General features: G+C 35.1%; 1 non-coding gene across 1 annotated transcript; it reads right to left on the reverse strand.

Annotated features, from left to right (window-relative positions):
* Positions 1–4,677: 4,677 nt before the first annotated feature.
* Positions 4,678–4,784, reverse strand: LOC128039468 (small nucleolar RNA R71). Its single transcript, XR_008193972.1, has one exon. It is a non-coding gene; the product is annotated as a small nucleolar RNA R71 (small nucleolar RNA).
* Between the last annotated feature and the right edge of the window lie 1,216 nt (positions 4,785–6,000).

Raw genomic sequence — 6,000 nt, forward strand, 5'->3', positions numbered from 1 at the left:
CTCAAGGGCTTGATGAAGGGACGTTATGTATGTGATTGAATGTATTTGGATTATGTTTGCGTTGATGTATGAAATGAACATATTAATGTTTCGTTTGTACGGTAATACTTCGTAATCCTAATCCAATGATGGATACAGGTTAGGGGTGTTATATTTAGTGGTTTCAGAGCTACGGTTTAGTCGATTCTAGGACTAACATAGCCTAATAAAGTTTAGTATATACATTCCACATATACCCTATGATAGTGTGATGCTTTTGATCTGTTCCAACATTTTATTTTCTTATAGATTCAAGAAGTCAGCTAACTCGAACTGAGCTATAATTAATGAAGCTGAAAGTAATATTCAACCTTCGAATCTCGAAGCAAGTAATATTGCGTCTATTCCACAATTCGTTGGTGACGAGATGAAAAATGTATTTCTTGGAATGATGAACCAATGGTTCAACGAGTTTAAGCAAGCAAATCTTGCAACTCCGCTACCTCTATCCCCTGTTGTGCCTCCTCCGGCACCCCTAAATACTCCAAATCCTGTACCTATGATGGTTACTCGTGGATCAGTAGAAAAAAATTAGAAATGTGAGCGGATGAGTTTAGAGGTACGATAGATGATGAACCTTCAAAAGCCGAGTATTTGCTAATGAATACAAAGAGAGATTTTACAAAATTGTTGTGCACCCTTAAAGATTGTTTGAGGTGTGCAGTATCCTTATTGAAAGATGAGGCGTATTTAAGGTGGGATACTTTGAGCACGATGAAATCGAATAATCATGTTAATTAAGACTTCTTTCAGAATGAATTTGGGAAAAAGTATGTTAGCTGGCTGTTCATTGCTCGAAAAAAGAAAGAGTTTCTCAAGTTAAAATAAGGAAACCAAATTGTAGCTGAGTATAAAAGTGAATTTGTGCAGTGAAGCAAGTATGCTCGTAACATCGTATCAAATGAGGAGGAAATGAGTATTATATTTGAAGATGGGTTGAATGTTGATATCCGTGTGGCTATAGCAGCATTAAAGTTATAGGAATTTGTAGAACTTTCAGAGCGGGCTCAGAAAGTTGAAGAAATTTGTAAAAGCAAACGATAGTCAGATTCAAAATTTTGAGACTATAACAAATAGGGTCATTCAAGCCTGCTCAAGCATCTCTATTGAAGAAATTTAGAAATGAAACAAGTTGATCAGATGCTCCTTCAGAGTTCGTAGGTAGAGAGAATTTGAGGCAAAGTAATTTACAGTCAGTTAATTCTCTAATGGCTAGTGTTGGAAGTGTAAGAAATGTTGAGAGAACCATTTCTGTGTGTGATGACTACAATAAAAGACATTTTGGTGAGTTTCAATCAAAATCGGGAGCCTGTTTCCGTTGTAAGTCTATTGACCATTTTCTTCGTAACTGTCTGAAGAAGCAAAATAGTTTCATAAATCAATCAAATAAGCTGGAAGCAACTTCTCAGAGAGGTAGATGATCTAGAAACGTTAAAAATACTACTTTTAGTCTAGAAAAGTACAACGATCTGAAGAAAGAACATCAACTAGGGCCTATGCAATCCGAGCTCGAGAGGAAGCTACTACTCCAGATGTTATTGCTGGTACTTTCTCTCTCTTTGATATTAATGTATATGCATTGATTGATCCTGGATTAACTCATTCATATATATGCACTACATTAGTAGACAAAAAGAAAATACCTGTTGAATTCACTAAATATACTGTCAAAGTTACAAATCCCCTGGGTCAGTGTGTTCTAGTTAATCAGTTATGTCGATCGTGTCCACTAAAAATTAAGGGTTATGATTTCCCTGCTAGTTTGATGTTGTTACCATTTGATGAGTTTGATTTGATTCTGGGTATGGATTGGTTGACTCTGCATGATTCTATTGTGAATTGTAGAAGAAAACATATTGTTTTAAAATGTCAGGATGGTAAACGGATCTGAATTGAGTCAAATAGATTGGATGGTACATCTAATATAATCTCAGCTATGATGGTACTAAAATATGTTAAAAAGGGCTATGAAGCATATGTCGCTTATATAGTTTATTTCAGTGTTTTAGAATTGAAGCTAGAATCGGTTCTAGTGGTTTGTGAGTATTCAGATGTGTTTCCAAAAGATTTACCAGGGTTACCTGGAAACACGAAAATTTACACATTTTTACATACCCTTTTTAACTTAAAATCATACAGTTTCGATAAAATTCTTCTCAAAAAAATAATTAATTTTTACAAAATAATTAAAGTGCACTTAAAATATGAACATGTTGAATTTAAGTTAATTTTATAATTAATTTTGATGAATTTTGGTTATTTTCGATAGATTTGCGCAAAGGGTGAAAATGGCTCGGCAAACACTGCTAGAAGCACAAAACTGAGAAGCAATTTGAAGTATCGAGGCGAACTAAATTTTAGCCTAAGAGAGTACAAAATTATATGTATTAATTAATAATATAATTAATTTTACTTTCTATCCAATGTAATTTGGGTTAATAAATTATTATTAATTAACTATGAAAAAGTGGTCCAGTTGAACTAAACTGACCAAGAAATGGACAGCCTAAAAACCGTCCCAAGAGCTAACCAAAATTAGCTTATTAGTTGATTATTTAAGCTTGCAAAGAGGCCTTTGAAGACTTGTTCAAGTTGCATTCAAACCCCTCCACAATTGGTGGCTTTATAGATTTCCCTAATGCCTAAATTAGCAATGTTGAAACTATCAAGCTTGCCACATGTGTGCCCGGCCAAGGGTGGGCTCTTTGGCTGATAAATTTAGCTATTTTTAGCAGCCCTCCTCAGGTATAAAAACCCCCTTAGGCTAGTCATTTGAAAAACACACCTTAAGCATTCACATCTTTCCTCTCTTCTCTCCATTTTCTCTCTTCTTTTCCATTCCGAAATTCGCTTGCTCTCTTGCCGATTTCTCCTCTTGGGAAAAAGGCATTCATCAACTATTTGGAGTAGCAATTAAGTGTTCATAGTAGCCTTGGTCGATAAGGACAACAGAGAAGGAAGAATGGAGCAGCTAGTCAAGCCACGAAAAAGCACCGAATTTGATTCTTGTTTCCTATCTCTTTAATTTCTATTGTTGTTATGCTGAACATATCTATGAATATTTATGTTGTTGGAATGGTTAATTTAATCAATTTAGCTTAAATTTAATTCGTGTTAGGTTGATTGCATTTTTTTTGTTAAAATTATTGAAATTGTGTTTATGTTGTTATAGGCCTCGGTAAGATGCTTCATTAAGTAAAATCATGACTAAGTAATTCTTGCATTACAATTGTTAGGTACCTAATGAATTAAATATTTAAACGGATTGAAATTGTAATTAATGGACACAATACTTAATCAGTGCATGTTTAAATAAGGTAGCTGAGGGTTAGATTAGCAACGGTATCTGACGATACATTTGCCTTGCATAACTTGTAAGATTATTGTGATTAAACTGTTTCAAGGTAAGGATATTTTGTTAACTCACATATTCTTTTATGTGCTTATTAAATCGAGTTAATTGTTTGAATTGACATAAGGATATGTACAAGAGATTATTTCGATTTAATGAGTATGTATGTGCAATAACATATTTGCCTATTAAGATTTGTTTAATCGATTGAATTGACATAGGGATATAGTCAAGAGATAAATGGATTTTGGTAGGTGAGTATGTTCATAAGTTAGCAAACTATCGAGTTGCCATGAACTTATTTGTAACAATATAAACATGAGTTTAATAATTCTAAGTTAAGAAATGTAATTAATCTAACACAATTATGTCATCTTTATTAAAATCGTATTTTGAAATAATGCATTTGAGATTTATTTATTTAGTTTACTTAGTTTAAAATCTTACTTTTTCACCCAGTTCAAACAAAATATTTTTTTCACCAAAGTGTTTTAAATAGCATTAATAAATAATTCTTTCACAGTCTCCGTGGGTACGATAACTCGACATTTACTTGTCAGTTTATTACTTGTTGCAATTGTGTACACTTGCACCTTTCTGTCATTTTAAGTTTTTGGCGTGATTCTTACGTGTGTGTTTAAAAAAGTCATTATTTGTGAAGTTGTTAGTTTTTCATTTTGGTTTATTTTTCTGTTCAAATTTTAACTTAGTTAATTTTTCTGTGATTATTTCAGGTGTTTTTGGGTATTGACTGAATCATTGATTTACTCCCTGTAGACCCTGAGATTGAACGAACTTTTTGACAGCGAAGAATACAAGCAAGTCAGAGAAGGACTGAAGAGATGAACTTTGAATATCTAAATCAAGGAAACAGAGCAAACCTTGCTCAAAAGCCTATCCTTTTTGTTAATGATAGGGATAGTGCTTTGAGACAGTATGCCGTGCCAGTATTTCATGATCTTAATCCAGGTATTAGAAGACCCAAAATTGAGGCAAAACAGTTCAAGTTGAAGCCAGTCATGTTCCAGATGCTTCAGACAGTGGGCCAATTCAGTGGAATACCTACCGAAAATCCTCACCTACAGTTAAGACTGTTTATGGAGGTGAGCGATTCTTTCAAGTTAGCCGGAGTACCCGAAGATTCATTATGATTTAAGTTGTTCCCATATTCACTAAGGGACAAAGCTCGATCTTGGTTGAACTCATAACCACCAAACTCAATTTCAACATGGCAAGAGATAGCAGAAAAATTCCTTATGAAGTATTTCTCGCCTAGCAAGAATGCTAAGTTGAGGAATGAGATCACTGCTCTTTAACAAATGGATGATGAGTCACTGTATAAGGCATTGGAAAGGTACAAAGAATTATTACAAAAGTACCCTCATCACAGAATCCCACATTGCATACAACTTGAGACATTTTATAATGGTCTCAATTCTCACACGAGGATGGTAGTGGACGCTTCTGCTAATGGTGCTCTCTTTTCTAAGTCTTATAATGAGGCTTATGAGATCATTGAGAGGATTGCCAACAACAATTATCAATGGCGAACCAATCGAGCAGCATCAGGAAGACGAGTCACTAGAATACATGAAGTAGATGTTCTTACTTCACTCGCATCTCAAGTATCATCAATATCCTCAATGTTAAAAAATCTTACTACTAATGGGTGTAATAGTTTTGCAGCACAGCCATTGAATGAATTTGAAAATGTAGCCTGTGTTTATTCTGGGGAAGGACATTTGTTTGAAGAATGTCCATCGAACCTAGAATCTATGTATTACATGGGTAACCAGAACCAAAATTGAGGAAGGCAAGGGCTACAATCCAATTTCTATAACCCATCATGGCAAAACCACCCGAATTTTTCCTGGAGTAACCAAAGGGCAGGAACCAGTAACAATTATGTCCAACCTAGATCGACTTAGCCACCTAGTTTTTCCCAACAAGCTCAGAAACCAACCCAAGCTGAACCATCGAATAGCCTATAGAATCTATTGAAGGCATACATGGCGAAATATGATGCCTCTCTACGGAATTTGGAGAATCAAGTGGGCCAGCTTACAACTAAACTCAGAAACAGACCACAAGGTGCTTTACCTCGAGATACGGAGAATCTGAGGAATCCAGGGAAGGAGCATTGTAAAGCGTTAACATTAAGGAGGAGAAAGACTTTAGAGCCCAATTCCGTCGAAGTTGAGAAGGAGCCAGCTGACGCTCAAGACTCAGAGGAAGTTCAACAGAGTGTTGAAATTCTAGTTTCACGGAAAATTGAATCTGCAAAATCTGACAAGGTAACTTCTGAACAAGATAATTTTGATCAATTAATAACTCCGTTAGATGCAAAATTGCCACAAAAAATGAATCAACCAGTTCCAGTAAAGAAACCTCCACCACCCTACCCTCGAAGACTTCAGAAGCAGAGGTAGGAAATTCAATTTAAGAAGTTCTTAGACATACTCAAGAAACTTCATATCAACATCTCATTGGTTGAAGCACTTGCACAAATGCCAAACTACGTCAAATTCATGAAGGATATCCTGTCTAAAAAATGAAGGCTTGGACAATTTGAGACGGTAGCCCTAACGAAGGTATGCAGTGTATTTCTT

Source organism: Gossypium raimondii, chromosome 2, assembly GCF_025698545.1.
Source record: "Gossypium raimondii isolate GPD5lz chromosome 2, ASM2569854v1, whole genome shotgun sequence".
Taxonomy (NCBI): domain Eukaryota; kingdom Viridiplantae; phylum Streptophyta; class Magnoliopsida; order Malvales; family Malvaceae; genus Gossypium; species Gossypium raimondii.